Source organism: Myotis brandtii, unplaced genomic scaffold (genome assembly GCF_000412655.1).
Source record: "Myotis brandtii unplaced genomic scaffold, ASM41265v1 scaffold52, whole genome shotgun sequence".
NCBI classification, from domain to species: Eukaryota; Metazoa; Chordata; class Mammalia; order Chiroptera; family Vespertilionidae; genus Myotis; species Myotis brandtii.
Genome location: NW_005369826.1, coordinates 82996 through 101792, shown reverse-complemented (window position 1 = coordinate 101792; position 18797 = coordinate 82996). Strand labels below are relative to the sequence as shown.

The 18797-nt window shown below is 37.4% G+C and overlaps 1 long non-coding RNA gene across 1 annotated transcript in view; it reads right to left on the bottom strand.

The window, feature by feature from the left end:
- Positions 1-18302, bottom strand: part of LOC106728014 — an 89515-nt gene extending 71213 nt beyond the window's left edge. The window contains exons 1-2 of the long non-coding RNA XR_001364245.1: positions 18265-18302; positions 7552-7836 (exon numbers count right to left, since the gene is read on the bottom strand). This is a non-coding gene — a long non-coding RNA (uncharacterized LOC106728014). The remainder of the gene's footprint in view (positions 1-7551; positions 7837-18264) is intronic.
- Positions 18303-18797: the final 495 nt, after the last annotated feature.

Here is an 18797-nt window from a genome sequence, read left to right as displayed (position 1 = left end):
TTGCAAAAATGCACAGAATCCTCACAATCTCATAAGGTAGGTACTAGTATACAGATGAGAAAACTGAGGCACAGAGAAGTTATAAAACTTATCCAAGGTTATATGTCTAGTAAATGATGGAGACTAAATTCAGAAGCAGACATTGGGCCAGAGATCCCTATGTTCCTAACCACTTCTATACTACCCCATAGAGTTAAGTGATCATCCTATATAATAAAAGGCTAATATGCAAATCGACCGAACAGCAGAACGAACAGTCAATATGATGAACACTGACCACCAAAAGGAAGACACTCAATGCAGGAGCTGTTCCCTGGTGGTAAATAAATGGTAATAAGACTTAAGGCCTGAGCCAGGCACAGCGGTGGTCTCCGTCCTCTGCAGCAGTCAGACATCCCCCAAGGGCTCCCAGACTGCGAGAGGGCGCAGGCTGGGCTCAGGGAACCCCCTACCCAACAAGTGCAAGAATGTCGTGCACTGGGCCTCTAGTTAATTAATAATTGGCAGAGTTTCCTTGCTGTTAGCTCTGGTTTTCATTGGCGTAAAAATAAACATTCTGAAAATAAACTCCTTAAATACTTTACTAGTGATGTACTTTCTCAGCTGGTGCAGAACGCAATGGGAGTAACTGCTATGTTGGCCTTCATTCTTGCCCACAAATAGAAAATTGTTAGTAACTGGAAAATAAAGGAACCTTGGGAGGAACATAAACATAATTATCAAGTTCTGACTGTAGAGGGAGATAATGTAGGGCACAGGCAGAATCACATGGTGACCCTGAACACTGCTAATGAGGCTTCAGGACACATCAATGGGCCTAGTGTCTTCAGAGCACAGAGAGTCCTGTGGCTGCCTGCATCCGTTAGCCCTTCCAAGGAGCATTCTCATGAATTCTTGGTGTCCAGACTGTAGGAGAACCACAAACAAAGTGGGGCAAACTCAAATGAGAATCAGAGGGCTCAAAACTATTGCTTTTCTAGGTTCTTTGTTTGTTTGTTGTTGTTTTTTTTTAGGAGATAGGACCATAAATTATTCTATAAGACTAAACACTTTAATTATATACTAATATATATTGATCTGTAGTATTTCCATAATAAACACCAATCACAATGTTGAACTAGAGTTGAAGAGGCTAGTTTATTTTCTGCAGTTTCCATGGCATATTTGAGAAAAGAATATTGAGAAAATTGAGGGAGAAACTGGACATCAGTTTATACATAAAGGATAGAAACTATGGACACTTCTATTTTCTCTTTGCCCTCGCAAAATTAAACTAATTCTGTTAAACTAAAAAATAGAAAATAAAAAAACTTACAATCTTCTATAGTCCTGATTCAAGCTTGAAAATCTATCATTAGACATAGGATGCAGTAGTACATAGTAGCTAGAATATTCTTCTCTTTTTTAGCATCTCATGGATTGCAGTGGGTGGTAGACAAAGGATGTGTAACCAGGACTGAGAAAGCTGAGGTACCTAATGTCTCTATAGTCAGGATCTACCAAGACTCTTAAGTGATACTCTGCTATTGCCAAATCAATAAGCATTCATTTTCTCATGAAATGGGTGACATATTTAATCAGTAATATATCTAGAGGAAAGAGGAAATGGAAACATTTATTATAATAATCATATTTAGTAATTCAGACTTATAAAGGCATTTTAATAATATCATGACCTTACATTCATCTAGTATTTCACTTTTGAATTGGATTTTGTATGTATTACTTTAAGTGATCTGAATCGTTGCATGAATACAAAAATATAAGAAAAATATTAATCTCATTGTTATAGCTAGGTCAATAGCTTTCAAACTGATTTATAAAACACGAAGGTAAGCCCTAGCTAGTTTGGGTCAGTGGATAGAGCATCGGCCTGCAGACCCAAGGGTCCCAGGTTCAATTTTAGTCAAGGGCACGTATCTCAGTTTCAGGCTCCACCCTGGCCCAGGCCCGGGTCAGGGCGCATGCAGGAGTCAACCAATCAATGTGTTTCTCTCACATCGATGTTTCTCTCTGTCTTCTCTCTCTCCCACTCTCTACAATCAATGGGTGAGGATTAAACAAACAAACAAACAAAAACACTAAGGTAAAAATATATTTGCACATCTGAGAAGGTGCACCAGAAAAACTAGTAATGGGTGTAACATATGAGAAAATATTCTGTTCCTATAGCCAAATAGCAAATCACAAGTACTGATTGTTTTGGGCACAATGATTCAGAATATGGGCTCTCAAGTCAGAATCTCTGGTTTGAATCCCAGTTTTGTTGCTTTTTAGTCATGTGACTTTGACAAGTTGCTTAGCCTTTCTGAAACTCAGTTTTCTCATCTGTAACAAGAGTATAATACCAAATAATTGACTTAAATGATATTAATTGAATTATTTAAATCAAGTAATGCCTGCAGAGTGCATAGTGTACCAATGGCATATAACTCATCTTAGTATTAACAGTCAATCCACATCCTTTTGTTCTTCTACTTGTGTCAGTGACCAATTATACTGCAGTGTCTTTGTTCACTAATGATAAGACACAACATCAATGCCATGCAAATACTCATGAAGCGCTTAAATGTATTTGATATTGCTCTTAATATTGAGCATATTTCAAGAGTTAAATAAAAAATATGCTAGAATATGCAAACTTGAGGTCACTTTTACCTATTCCTTTGCCATCTAACAAATAAGTGATTCTTAATCACAAACTTCAAAGTTTATTGTACAAGCATAGGTCTCAATATTTACCCTGACTTTCCTAACTCAAGAGTTAATTTTGTAATGAAAACCATATAGTTCCGATATTAAAAACTGTCAACATAAACGGGTATGCTTCATTACTTTTATCTCATTTATCACTACTTTAATAAGTTCAGAGAAGATAATAATGTTATTCAGATGCAAATAGCTTTCAGTTACCATGTCTCAAACCATGATGTAAAGGAACATTTTCTTTATTTAAAATGTTGCACATTTACTCAGTCATGCTCTGAAATACCATTTTCTGAACAGAAGAAACTGGACAGAGTTCTATTTTTACTGTCCTTCAGAAACATTTGTTCCCTAAGTGTATACAACTCAACTCCCTGTATTTATGGGCTCAGAATAATTACTGAGCTAAAAGGAAATACAATCATTGATAAAACTCTTTGGTTAAAAAAAATTCAAATTGGCACCACTCATACTTATTTAACTAACCTTATAGCTTATGACACAATATTCCTGCTAATAGAATTCAAAGCCACTGCAAAGTGAACTCAGATATTATGGTTCCATTTCTTTTTTCATCAAACCAAAATTATATTAAAGCACACTAATCTACTAGTATATAATAAAAGTCTAAGCAACCATTATAGTGGAACGACCAGAATGACCAGTTGCTATGATATGCACTGACCACCAGGAGGCAGACACTCAATGCAGGAACTGCCCCTTTGGGGTCAGTGTGCTCCCACAGGGGGAGCATCGCTCAGCCAGAACTGAGCTCATGGCTGGTGAGCGCAGCGGTGGTGGCAGGAGCCTCTCCCCCCTCTGTGGCAGTGCTAAGGAGCAGTGAACTGAGCAGTAAGGAGCAGCAAGCAGGAGGGCGGTAAGGAGCGAGGGGTCCTGGACTGCAAGAGGGATGTCCGACTGCTGGCTTAAGCCCGAGCCCCATGGGGAGCAGGCCTACGCCGGCAGGTGGACATGCCCCGAGAGGTCCTGGACTGTAAGAGGGAATAGGCAGGGGTGAGGGACCCCCTGCCAGTGCACGAATTTCATGCACCAGGCCTCTAATGCATGTGTGTGTGTGTGTGTGTGTGTGTGTATAGATAGATAGATAGATAGATAGATAGATAGATAGATAGATAGATAGATAGATAGATAGATAGATAGATAGATAGATAGATAGATAGATAGATAGATAGATAGATAGATAGATAGAGATATAGATATATTACATTATCGTAGGATAGTGGACAATATACACCTTGCTAAGCTTCAGTCTCCTTGTTTTCTCCTATAAAATAGGAATATTACATACAGTATTGGATAATACAAGTGAATGTAATTTATATTAGCACTGTAAAATTATATAATCCATTCTGGCTGATTTAGAAGTAAAGATTATTAGGTGGAATAGAAAGGATATTGAACCAATATTTCTGAATTCTGGATACCAATCTAGGCTGTGTCAGGATCTTAATAGAATACTCTCTTGGGTAAGTCACTTTTCCTCTTTAAGACTTACAAAACCTGGCCTTTAGATTATGTAATGCCCAGTGATAATATTTCTATTTCCCCAGGTATAAAAAAGTAAAGGTGATTATTTTCTAGATATTTCATTTCTTTCTCATAACACATACTAGGGAAAAGTTTAGAAATACAATTTTTGAAGTCTAAAAACTCGCAAATATATTAAAAAGAATATCATTGCTTGTGAATAAATTAATCTTCACTTAGCAATAGTACAGTAGCCAAAAGTATAAACTTAAATAGATGAGCAGCATAAAGCAACCATATTTTGGCATTATGTTATCAGATTATATCTAGAAATACACTCTTAAAAGATTACTGTACTAGTTTTCGGATTAAAAATACATATCTTAACTATCACACTGAGAATAAGACATGGAGTTCTATATTTCTTTTTTTTTTATATTTCTTGATTTATTATGCTTTTCAGAGATTTTTCAGGATCCAACATTAATTGCTTACCTCTTCCAAGTAATTAATTCTTCCATATCATTAATAGAAGAGCTTGAGACTACAATTTGCTTCTCCTGGAGGCTTTACAATTAATCTATACCAATTTCATTTATTTTTTAAGTTTTAAAACACCAAACTAAGTTGGATTAACTCCTATTTGATAAATAAAAAGATTTACAATCCCCTACAATTAGTTATTTAATAAAATTAGTGCGGCAAACATTTATTCTGAGCTTTTCAATGAAGGCCCAGCAAAATGAAAGGCATGAGAATAATAAGGTAAAACTGACATCAATTGGTAGCCAGTGGTAACAGTTAACAAAGCAATAGTAATCCCTGAAATTTGTAAACCACCCCCTTACAATGTACTTATAAGTCATTAATTAGAATACTGATTTAAATATTAGGAGCAAAATCTATCATTCTTAGAACTTGAGGTGGAGGGTAAATTCAACCTGGTCTCTGTCCCCAAGGGGCTTTTGGTCGAATGTCAAAGACATACGCACATGTGGGTGGCCCTACATCAATATTGACAGCCACACAGGCAATCACGGAGACACAAAGAGAATGATGAAGTGATAGAGACTGGCCACGGTGATTTGAAAAGATTTCATACAAGAGGGAACACTGAATCTGGTTCTTGAAACAACAACAAAAAACACACACCCAATTTCGGATGTGTCAATAAAAAGGTGTGGAAGTATTCTACACCGAGAGAATATCTCTTGTGCTGACAGTGTATTTAATTTTCACAAAGAAGGAAAAGCAGAAACGGCAGGATTTTTTTTCAAGATCAGCACAGGAGAAAGAATCAGAGACATGTTTTTGAACCTTTAACTCCTGGGCCAAATGGTTCCTGCTCTATCACATGGCTTCCTTTCTGAGGTGAGACTAGGTTTCTCTGCTTTCACGGCCCATATTCCCCACCCTTCCTCCATCCCTCCGTGTCACCACACCCTTTGCAGGGCCTTGCAGGATGTCCTGAGAAAAACACACAGGCAGCCATGTCTTCATAAAACCCATTACATCCCAGCTTGTGTCTAAACATCAAACAAACACCTCTAGGTCTATTTTAGGCCCCCTTTCCACCATTCGCCATCATTTCTAAGGAAGGGGAGTTTGCACTTTGGCCACAGGGCATGCTCAATAAAACTGTGATCCATTCCTCTAAACCTTCCATTTTTCTACTTCACTTTCGTCGAGTGTTTCCAATTCCAAGAAATCATAATTCAGAATGTGGGGGAGGTTGCAGATTTTTTGGCTCAGGAGGTCATACAGATGTTATTTCTTAAGGAAGACGATCATGATTGCCTGTGTGAGTAATGGCTGTGTGTTGGCTGGGAGCCAAAAGTTCTCTTATAGCAGAATGTATAAACCATTCTCCTACTGAAAGAAGGCCCCCAGTAGGATAATATATTATAACACACATGATTCAAATTACAGGATCTCCAGCAGGGGAGCTCATGACTGATTCGGGACCGTCGCCCCCTGAATACTGATGTTGGGATGATGGAATGCCTCATGAATTAAAAGGGCCCTGGTTTAGCATCTAAATCCTTCATATGCTTCTAAAACTGTCTCTGCCTATCACTGTACTCTGTAAGCTTCTTAAACGAATCATGCACTGTTATGAAACCCTTGTCGATGTTTTTAAGTCTCCATGTCCTTGAAATATTATATTCAAAATATTCTCTCTCTTAAAAAAAGACAGTGAAACTTCACCTTCTCTGCTAGAAAACCATATCCTTTTAATGCCAACATGCAAGAAGTTAGGGCTTTAGAGAAATCACATTTAAGTGTGACCTACTTTCTGCTCTTTGTGATTCTCTACAGCAACCTGAAAATCTCCACATGCCACATGTTCCAGACTTTTTCAGTTATCTATAGAACAAATGAGTTTATCTCAGACAAACGAAATACGAAGGGACAAGACAGCATTGTGTTTCCCAAGGTTTGCCACTGATAAGTGAGCTCATTCGTAAGTATTATTATTTCATTCGGGTCAGTTTTGGTTATAGAACAAAGCAATACATTTGCGGAAAGTATTACACTGGGAATGGAGATGAGGCGTTTCTACAGAAACACTAAGGCAGATGTTAAATATTACACATTCTGAAAAACAAATTGCCGCGATACATTCTGAAATCATCTGTAAACTGGTCCCTTCGCTTCTTTTCAAGCTGGTTCTTGCATTCAATTTTTCTAGTAAATAGATGCAAATCAGGTGCATTGTGCTGAGATGGGAAGAGAGAGATTTGTTCAGAAATGACCTCAGTTCTATTCATTAATAAAATGACACGTTGGCTGAGAGCAGTGAAGAAAATAATATAAGGAGTGAACTTTCCTCCGTGTGACAGATGCACAGAAGGGGTTTGGGGATAAAACACCGTATGTAAAACGACCACTGCAGCATACAATCTGCAAACATTAAAGAAAACGCTAAGAGGCAGATTGCTTGGGAAAATTGCAAATTCCATGGTAATGCACTCCCTTGTTCTCTATTACCTGGCACAATTAATTCTGAATCCCAACGTGCAAAAAGCATGCTCTGTATAAAGGGGGAGTGGGTTCAGATAAAATAATCAAAGGTTTTACTTTTTTCTAAGACTTTTTTTTAAGAAAGAGAAAATCATTTTTCAAGGTCAAAACCAATACCCAGAACCACTTTCAGTGACAGCTGACACCACTGGGGGAGGAAAAAGGGAAAGGCTATCAGAGAGAATGTGGCCACATTTTTGCATAGCGGTTTAAATGATGCCGGCAGAATAATTAATGGAAGGACCTAAAAGGGGGGGTAAAAGGGAAAGTGGGGTGGGGGGGGAGCTGTGTTAAACAAAGTTCATTACTGCATGATGTAAATGAGTTTCTCACCGGTGATGTCACTGATTGGCTGAGCTGCAGAGCTGGCTTCGAGCATGGCCGGATTGGCTGCTAGCTCTTCTGGTGCCTGCCTGCTTGGGCAGCGGTTGAGCCAGATACTTTCTGTCTCTCTTGTTGTCGTTTGAAGCGAATCTTGTTCAGCCCAGCTGTGTCTCCATAGTAGTGGCACCCTAAGAGAGAGTCTCCCTCCTGCTTCCCACAGCTCGTCTGTGAGGCGGTCGCTGCTGTGAAATACCAGCGCTTGGCACCAAGCCCAGACAGCATTCTCAGATCCATCTATAACACACACATACAAAAAGAAAAATAAAAAAAAGCAGTTCTTTCATCTGAATTGCATCCTAAGGAGGATTAAGAAGGCTTCTATTGCTACTGATTTGTGTCCTTTCAGTTGGATGGCTGAAATCGTTTTTGAAATACAGTATCCTCTCATCTGCAGTCAAACACCATTGGTTCAAATTGGTTAAAAAAAGGGCAGGGGGGACCCCCTCTCCCATGTTTGCCTTGATTACAGAAAAAAATAAGTCTTCATTTTCCTCCTAAGCACCGTAACTGAGGTTTTTGGTCCCCTACCAAAATTTTAAACTCTCAGCAGATTTCTAATTATATCCGAGTCATTATTTTCAGTTAAGACAAGGGATCTTAATTAGCATTCTTTTTTTCAGCTATGCAAAATGAGACAGGGCATGAAACAGAAACGATCTATGGAGAGGCAGAGAGAGAGAAAGGAAAAAAAATCTGTGCAGCTTTTACAGTTGAGCTGCACCCTCTCCTTCCCCGCTTTCCCTCCACCCCCCTTGCAAAAAAAAAAAAAGAATGCAGTCATATGAACTTTACCAGACAATGGAGTACCTACAGGCTCTCCCCTAGACAAGTCCTTTATAACCAGCCAGTGCTATGTGCTGCAGGAAGTGGCCAATCGGCGGGCTCCGTTCTGCAGCAGGGACACAATAGGTGCATTGGCCACAGTGTCCTCCTAGCCCCTGACAGCAGTTCAGGTTCATTTATTGGACACTGGAAGGCACATATGTCTTTCATATGCACTGGGAAATTATCAGTGAGGCTGCCTTTATTTCACTGTAATTACATCCACCTAATTACCGCGCAGGAGCTGCAATAGCACTGTCTGCATGGGGTGGCGCATAGGCATGTATGTCGTAAAAATATGCATGAGCATGCTTGCTTATTTCAATAATAAAATCCCCCAATTACTTCCTTCCCAGAGCTTAATGACTCCTTCAGAATACTTCAGTGGATATAGTCCTCATTTCTTCCCTTCAAAAGAAAAAGTGCATATATATATACACACACACAAATATATGAATGTACATGTATGTGCATGCATGTATTTTTGTGTAATTTAAACATTATTTTAATCATTTATTGGGAGGAGGTATGGAAGTGAAACCTAGTCAGCACATAAAAGGTTATTGAGGACATAAGGCATTTTCCCTGTTCACTCACTAGGCATCAGAAGGAAGTAATAAGGGAGTCTGCACACATCACCATAGCCATACATAGATGCTGATTTATCGAGTCCAACATGAACATCTGCATATGTTTCATTTATGTATTTCCATGTTACATCCTTATAGCAGTCCTTGAAACACTGACTCAAAATGCTTAAAAAATTAAATCTTTGTTTTCCGTGAATCGGTTAAGCAGAGTTGGGTACGATCTGCAGTGGGAACCGCCTGATACTTTTTATTTTATTTTATGCATGTTGCATTTACATATTCATGAACGGAATAGCTGTTGTGACCGCTGATTCTGCAACAGGAGCTGAAAAGGCAGGATCCAGCATACAGAGTGTATTAATTTCTAGGGGGAGAATGGCAGCATATGATGACCAAGAAGAGAGGGTGCTCAGGGTTTCATTTGGGGGTTACCTCATTATATAATAAAGGGTCTGGATAGACAGCCCACCAAAAAATGTGTAAGTATAATGAACCTAGAAAGAAAAACCAATTTGCATAATTCATGGCCATTCAGCCATCCTGTAAAGAAATAAGCATTTTGAAATGGCGATTTCTGGCTCGCGTTTTTGAAGGTAAATAAAATTGCATTCTGTTTTAAGGCTATGTAGATTATCATCAAAATGGGATGTGGTTGGCAGCTCTATATTTTCTCATTGTTTTATAATTTACATATTTCTTGTTCCAAATAAGAATGCTAAGCTTTGAGCATCAATTATTTTCTAAGGTGGAATTTCACCAATGTTTACCTGTATTTATTGATATATTTTGATTTTTTTAAAATATATTTTATTGATTTTTTACAGAGAGGAAGGGAGAGAGATAGAGAGTTAGAAACATCGATGAGAGAGAAACATCGATCAGCCGCCTCCTGCACATCTCCTACTGGGGATGTGCCCGCAGGCCGACGCTCTATCCACTGAGCCAAACCGGTTTCGGTGATATATTTTGATTTTTATCTCATGATTCTCTAATCAGGAATGGAATTCATGATTACTATAGGCACATTAGGAGAAGTAGTAACTCACCTTTATCTGTATAGATACATGTATATAACAACAATTTCACCCATACTAGAGAGAAAGAATCCCAATATGTTATTTTTTATCAATTTATATATCATAGTCCTCTTTTTAATATTTGCAATATTTATATGATAAACATTTAAGTTGATTTTTCATTTGATAAGCATGTTGTTGTTTTTTTTTAAAAAAGCACAGCTCTCCTATTTATGCTTTCCAAAAATGAAGTTTTTGGTATGAGGGATGGGTGAGGCAATTGCCTAAGTAGACCAGTAAGAGGTCACAAGGCTCAATTTAAAAAAAACACACACACACACAAAAAAAAAACAAAACAAAAATACTACACTTACATTTCTGAACTACTAGACACAGAAATTCACACACCTAAAATCAAAGATGTAAATTGGTTGTGGATAAATAATGTATCATGCTTCTTCTCTAGTTGATTGCCCAAAAACCTAACAAGCTACTTGCCTCACCTTATTACGCTTTTCCTATCAAAGGCCAAATTTTCTAAGTCTTCAAGCAAGACATTGAAATTTTACTGGTAATTAAAACATATAGAACTAATCTCTCTCCCTTTCTTTCTTTCTCTTACACACACAAAGAGATATGTATACATAAATACACATATACACAGTCATGACTGTCCTTTTTTTGTAAGAATGTATGACTGTTCTGCATAGTCATCTCATTTTTTTTTACTTGATATTACACAAAAAGCTTAAGATATTCAAAGAGGTAATACTTATTTGCTAGTTGTTCATTTTGCTAAGTAAAAATCAAAACAGAAGGAAAACTCTCAGAATATCACATACATTTAGAATCTAGTGACATATATAATGCACTTGGAAATTCCTATTTTACAAAGGATTTGATGAACATAATAATTTTATTAATAAGATTAGTGGATGGTCCACTCTAACATCTTAAACAAATAGGGATTTGTAAACCATGAACACATAAAATAAAAGAGGCCTTCCTTAAGTACTACCATTTATTACACCAGGCAAGTTAGGCTTCCTGCTTCCTGCTATAACATTCTGTCATAGTTTGAGTTATTAGATATATTTAAAAATGAGATGCATTACATTTTTATAGTATTTTAACATTAGGCTTTACTATTTTTCTCACAACCCAAATAAAAAATGCAATTGTGATATTTTAATATACTACTGAATCCAAAATAATTTGCAATAAAATATTATTCAGAATAAGTTTACTAGAGATCTTAAACCTAACTTATATCTTAGGAATTAAAAGCATTAATTTTAGACATAACCTCCAAAGAAAATTAGTAATTAGTTAGGGTATTTCCACCCATCATGCTGCCATCCTTTATTACAAATACACTTCTAATACACTTGCTGTCAAGATATTCTTAATTGGTTGAGTTTTACTAAAGATAAATTTACAGTCTCTTCCTATAAGATCAAATATGCACATCTGTAAGATAACTATATGGAGAATGTGAGTGCCATCTCTTCCCAGGATGGAAGTAAGTAAACTTCTTTATAAAGATCAAAAGCATGGCTGCCCTAACCGGTTTGGCTCAGTGGATAGAGCGTCGGCCTGCGGACTGAAAGGTCCCAGGTTCCATTCCTGTCAAGGGCATGTACCTTGGTTGGGGGCACATCCCCAGTAGGGGGTGTGCAGGAGGCAGCTGATCGATGTTTCTCTCTCATCGATGTTTCTAACTCTCTATACCTCTCCCTTCCTCTTTGTAAAAAACCAATAAAATATATTTTAAAAAAAAAAGATTGGTGGCACATCCCCTATGGGATAAAACACTTAATATCTCAGTTTCAAAAACTCATTTCTCTTGCAAAGTTCCCAGTTATTTTAATTAGGATTGTTTACTAAAGATGCACTTCACAGAAACAAAACAAAATATGAAAGTCATGATATCTAAATACTCAATGGAAAATAAAAAAATTTAAGCATATCACTTAAAAGGAAAAATTCCATTAGAAAAAAAAAAGCCACCAGTTCCTGTAACTGCTAACATGATGCTCTATATTGATTATTATTTATTTTTCTATATACAAGAAATAGCAGCAAACTTTGGGGGAAAAATGAAAACCTTTCATCTGAGAAGTTGTCACCAAGCATCTAAAATTATTCCATTGTCTTTGTGGTTGAGCATGACCCAGAAACCAGGAGGTCACAGTTCGATTCCAGGTCAGGACACATGCCTGGGTTGTGGGCTTGATTCCCAGTGGAGGACATGGTAGAGGCGATGTTTGTCTCTCATTGATGTTTCTATCTCTCTATCTCTCTCCCTTCCTCTCGCTATAAAAATCAATAAAAACATATTTGAAAAAATTGTTTTTAACATTCAGAATAAATAAGAAATAAATGTTCTACTTGAGCCATGAGATAAATCCAGAATTATATTAAGCAGTATTTGCTAAATCTATGATAAATAAAAAAAGTTATTACACTGTTTCACATAATCTGCATACACTGAAGTAAAAAAAGTATTTATACTTAGAACAGTTATGAAAGAGAAACATGACTTCTCCATTTTGAAAGTGATCTAATTTTTTTTTTCATATGCCCATCTCATTGTGTAGTTGGGGATAGGGAGGGGAAAGTAAATTTTCCAATTAATTTATCTCATCCTTTTATAGTTTCAGTAGTCTCTTTTGAGTTATTCTCTCTCTGGTAGAGAGAATGGCCATCCAAAATATTGTCCACATCTTAATTCCCCAAACCTGTGAGGAATTACATTGGCTGATAAAATTAAGGTTGCTAATCACCTGATCTTAAAATAGGAATTAGCACAGAGAACAAAAGAAAAAAAAATTAAAGGTGAAAACAAACAAACAAAACTTTTGAAAAGTGGTATAAAACTTTAAAAGGTGGATAATTGGTGACTGACCTACCAGACCTAAGGAAACAAGATCCTAAGCTCACAGTAGATAAAGCCAAAAGCCATTCTAAGAAAGTATAGGAATCAGAAGCTTCAGATACTTTGGGAGATAGGACTAGAAAGAGGTAGAATTAAGAACACAGTTATATTATGTTGACAAAAAAGCTAAATATTTATATCTCTTCCCCTATTCTAGGGGTCCTCAAACTTTTTAAACAGGGGGCCAGTTCACTGTCCCTCAGACCGTTGGAGGGCCAGACTATAGTTAAAAAAAACAAAACTATGAACAAATTCCTATGCACACTGCACATATCTTATTTTGAAGTAAAAAAACAAAACGGGAACAAATACAATATTTGTATTTGCATGTGGCCCGCGGGCCGTAGTTTGAGGACCCCTTCCCTATTCCATGTTTGTGGTCAAATTTTCCTCTTCACTACAAGAGAAGACTGAAAAAAAGGTAAAAACAGAGTTGACACAGTTGTAGATGGGGTTCCCATACTCTAATGAGGAGCTTTAAGTCAATGTATACATTCTAGATACTGGGTCTCTTCCCATACTATTTTCTTCCCTACGCAGGTTGGCTCTCAAAATGATAGCTTCCACAACTTTTCTGAGCTATCTGTTTTAGCAAAATAAAATAAAAATACAATGTCGAGTGATTGCTAGCTGTACAATAAAAATATGATATGCTTTCATAGTGGAGATTTATCCCTGGTAAGTGGCTGCCCGACAAGAGTGTATTTCCTATCACTCTATAAATGTATATGCAAAGTGGTAGGGATGGAATTGAGTGGAATTGATAGGCATCTCTTCTAGGCATGGCAGGTACATAAAACCTTTCCATTAGCTTTTGTCTATGATCCTTTCTCTTCAGAGCTGCTTGAAATGTAGATGACCTCCAGGGTGACCGTAAACATCATATATTACAGATGGCAAAGCCTCTGCTGATCTAGGTCGCTAAATGATGGTGTGTAGAATGGATGATCTCCAATAGAACTGTCTGTTCAAAACTCCAATTGCCTTTTTTTGGATGAGTCAAGATTTTTTAAAAATATATTTTATTGATTTTTTTACAGAGAGGAAGGGAGAAGGAGAGGAATAGAGAGTTAGAAACATCGATGAGAGAGAAACATCGATTCAGCTGCTTCCTGCACACTCCCTACTGGGGATGTGCCCGCAACCAAGGTACATGCCCTTGACCGGAATCGAACCTGGGACCCTTCAATCCGCAGGCTGATGCTCTATCCACTGAGCCAAACCGGTCAGGGCTCAATATTTTTTTTATTATAATACACAGCAATGAAAAGAAATGAACTACTGCCATGTTCAACAACCAAGATAAAATGTTGGTCAAAGGAGTCAACCACAAAAATATATATACTGTATGGTTCCATTCATACAAAGTTCAACAAAAAACACAACTCATCAATGGTAAAAGAGGTCACAATGGTGTTTACCTTTTGGGGAAAGATATTAACTAAAAAGGGACAAAAAAAGAAACTTCTTGGATTAGAAAATATTTTATATCTGAATCTGGGTGATAGTTCCATGGGTGTGAATGTGTGAAATATCATCAGGATATACACTTAAGATTTCAACAGTTTACTGTATATATAGGGTTGGGAAAAAGTAGGTTTACAGTTGTGAGTATGTAAAATACAGTTTATTTTCATATTATTATTTATTAATTATGTATTTCCCATACAAGTGACTGTAAGCCTACTTTTGCTTCACCCTATATGTTACACTCTTATAGAAATAAAAAAAATAGTGGAAGATATGTTTCATCAAAACGAAAGAGACAACCAAAAAGAGGATAATCGCAGATGTCAGAGTCAGGGAACTCAATACGAAGAGAGATGAAAGAAACTTCCAAAAGGAGAACACAGCCTTGCATTTGTACTCTAGATAGAAAGAGGCAACAAGCAGAGCAGTATGACCCCAAAGGTGAAGTAGAGGACTATCGTTTCAGAAATCCTTTCTGCCGTTGATCTATTTTTTATACTTAAGACATAATGTGGGGTTGAGCCCTACCTTGACATGGATTGATGCAGACTCTGCTTGCCCCCCTATGCCCTCATGCCTTATAAATTAAATGTCTCATTTTGCCCCACAGAAGTATCCTGCTTTCACCTTTTCCTGAGAACTAGAATAGGTCCCTTTGAGCTTAGAAAAAGATGATTCCTTTCACCCACCTTCCAAGCTCATATTCCTCACTGGTGTTCCATACCTGGGCCATGAGTAGCTTTTTGTAAGATGAGAAAAAAAATCTCTTAACATTTTAAAGTCATAATTTATTACGGGTAATAAAACACAATTCTAACATGTGTAATCTTAATCCCAGCCAATAAAAACTTGCCGAAAAATAAACATTGAATATAGCAACATCCTTAGTAACAGTGCAATTCACAAGCAAGTATGCACATGAAACATAAACTAAAGAATATGTACTTCTTTAGATTTACTCAACTTAATGTTTTCTGTGAAATAGATCAAGATTTTGAGCACATGGAGGGTATTTTTCAAAATATTTACAAGATCACACCACAGTGAGCTCTGTCTAAATGACACATGACAGCCAAACAGCACCATTCAAACATTTAAAGGAACTGAGGTAGTTATCTGTAGAGAAAAATATCAACAAAATAGCTATAAGTGGAAATGAAAAGCAGACCATAGTGCAATAGTGTAAGTCCACTTGTGTGTGTGCATTCTATATTTATAAGCACAATTCTGAAACTATCTTGGAGGATACCCACCAACGTGTTGAGAGTGTCTACTTTTTGATAATGGACTTGAGGAAAGAAATGGTGATCTTTTTATCCTTCATTGTATTTTTAATAACAAACACAACCAAGTAAAATGTTAAAAAAGATAAATGACACCAAACATATGCTTCAGTTAGCTAGATGATGCCAAATGCACAGATATTAGAAAACATTTAGCTTATTCCCCTTTTTTCACATTCTTCCGGATGGTTAAGATTACATGGATACTTCCTCAGTTAATATTCAAGAAGTGTTAAAATTTGTAGTATCCACCTTCACTATGAAGTTACAGAAATGAAAGTACTTCTCCACATATAGTTCTCTTTAAAATAATTAGCAACGAGTATTGATGAGGCAAAAATAAAATAAATAGTAAAGTGATATAATTGGAAGAAAGTGTAAGTTTGTATCTTGGCTTCTCTGCCCTGTGGGGAAATTTATTCATCTATAAAACAGAGAAAATCAACAGTATTTTAGAATGATGTTGCGATGATTAAATGAAAGAACATGTTAAAATATCTTCCTTGGTGTCCAGCCCAAAATAAATACTTGATATATGTGTCATTTCCCTCACTCTCCCTAATTATCAATTACCCAATTTAAATAGCTTTTAGAATAATATTTTTTTCTATTTTTATGATTTAAAATTTTGAATTTTAAAGATAAATCTATCATGGTGGTGGAGAAGTGTAAAAAAAAAGTTGAAAAATATAAAAATCCTTTTTAAGGATTAAAAAAAATGAACTTGTCTCTACTATGAATTCCTCTAAGGCAGATGTAGGTCAGGAATAAGATGCAAGTCTGGCTCTTGCATTAAGAGCCTCCTGCCCATGTCAGGGAAAATATAATCCTCACCTGAATCAACAAAGTGGAATTTGCCCAAAGATTATCTTGCAACATCTGAATTTCAAAAGTGATGTGAACTCTTCAAAGACTTATTTTTTAACTGCTTATCTTAGTAAGAGGTTGCTAATACAACACCCATCTAAGCGTCTGATGCAAAGCCACCCCTGTGTGAGTAAACTTGACGTTTTTAGGTCTTCAGACTCTGACTCGTAGTAGATAACACCTGTCGCATTGTACATAAAGCTGGTGCAATTTTAGTTTTGTTTCATTTGTTGGGACTTGCTGCTAAACGTTTGGTTCCCTCTCTTGGCACATAGGAAAGAATTCAAGGTTGTGGGCAACATCTCCATTCCTGGCAGTAGGTATCTTGCCTGAGGGACTGAAAAATGATACCCCTGACTTTTCTTCTTTGTTGAAGGAAGGGTAGCACACCTTTCTCCATCACTGGTATTTTCCAAGAGCAGGAGGTGTTCATGTTCATTACGCATGTCTAAAAGACTTTTTCTCCAAAAGAGAATGCACCTGCCTTACCCTCCTTGTAATCAGAACATTGGTTTTTCATCAATTGGATTAACTTTTCTTTCAGTTCTTCTCTGCAGGAGGTATCTTGATATAAAGTAAGACTTACAAAAGCCAAGTCCCTGAATAACATCTTGAAGACTCTCTGAGGTGACTTCATGAATCACCACAGATACTTTGCTCCCTTATGACTCAATGAGGAAATTATTTATGTGTCTTTTCCTAAACTGTGGTTAAAAGAATGGTACTCAGTGTTCTTCAATGTCAAGTCAATAAATCTCAGCTTTAGTACCAAACCTAAAGAAGTGTTATATCTTTAGGAGTATGTTGTCTTCAGAACATGAAACTATGACCAAAGATGTTACTCACTTTGCCACTGATGTCAGAAACAGTGAAGTAAAACTTGTGCAAATATTGGAGCTGTACTTGCTCTGCCTCCATCAATGGGACCTTTATACCTTTAAATGTCTCCTCTTCTTCAATACTGTAGCCTCTACTCTCTGAAGTCTTTATTTAAATCGTGTACTTGGGTGTGTGCAGGGGGTGGGAGTGGTAATTAGTTTTCTATTGCTGCTGTAACAAATTACCATAAATGTAGTGGCTTCAAACAACCCAAATTTATCATTTTATAGTTTGAGAGGTCAAAGGTTCAAAATGAGTCTCAGTGAACTAAAATTAAGATGTTTCTTCTGGAAGCTCTAGAGGAGAATCTGTTCCCTTGCCTTTTCCAGCTTCCAGAGGCCACCCATATTCCCTGGCCGGTGGCTTCTGCTTCCATCTTCCAAGCCAGCAATGATGCGTCTCTCTGACCATTCTTTCCTAATCACATTTCCCTCAGATTCTGAAACCTCTGCCTCCTTCTTCCACTCTTGAGAACTTTTGTGGTTACATTGGGTCCAACCATATAATCCACAATCACCTCACCATCTGCTGATTTGCATCCTGAATTCCATCTGCAACTCCATCTTGATTCCACCCGTAATTCCTCTTTGCCATGTAATAAACATGTTCCCAGGTTCTGGGACTTGAGACATAAACATCTTTCAGGGTCCATTATTGTGCCTACCACAGGTGACATCTTAACTTAGCAAGGAAGAATTAGGACTTACAGATAGGGCCCTAGTCAGTTTGGCTCAGTGCATAGAGCACCGGCCTACTGATGAAAGGGTCCGGGTTCCATTCCAGTAAAGGGCACATACCTCAGTTGCAGGCTCCTCCCCGGCATCCAATGGATGTGTTTCTCTCACATCGATCATTCTCTCTGTCTTTCCCTCTGTCCTCCACTCTCTCTAAAAATCAATGAAAAAATATCCTTAAGTGAGGATTACATACATATGTACATACACTGAGTGGCCAGATTATTATGACCACCCCATCAGTACTTCGTTGGGCCACCTTTTGCCTTCAATACTGCGGCGATTCTTCTTGGCATTGACTCCATGAGATGTTGAAAGGTGATGCGAGGAATCTGACACCATGCCTGATGAATAGCATTGTCCAGTTCTGTGAGATTTGATGGTGTGGAACCAGCTGCCTGATGGCTCTTTAACTTCGTCCCACAAAGGCTCAATGGATTGAGATCTGGTGATTGTGGGGGCCACTTAAGCAAGGTAAAGTCTCCCTCATGTTCTTGAAACCACTCCTGCACAATACGAGCACCGTGGTATGGCGCATTGTCTTGTTGGAAGAAGCCATCTCCATTGGGATACGCCATCAACATGATAGGATGAAC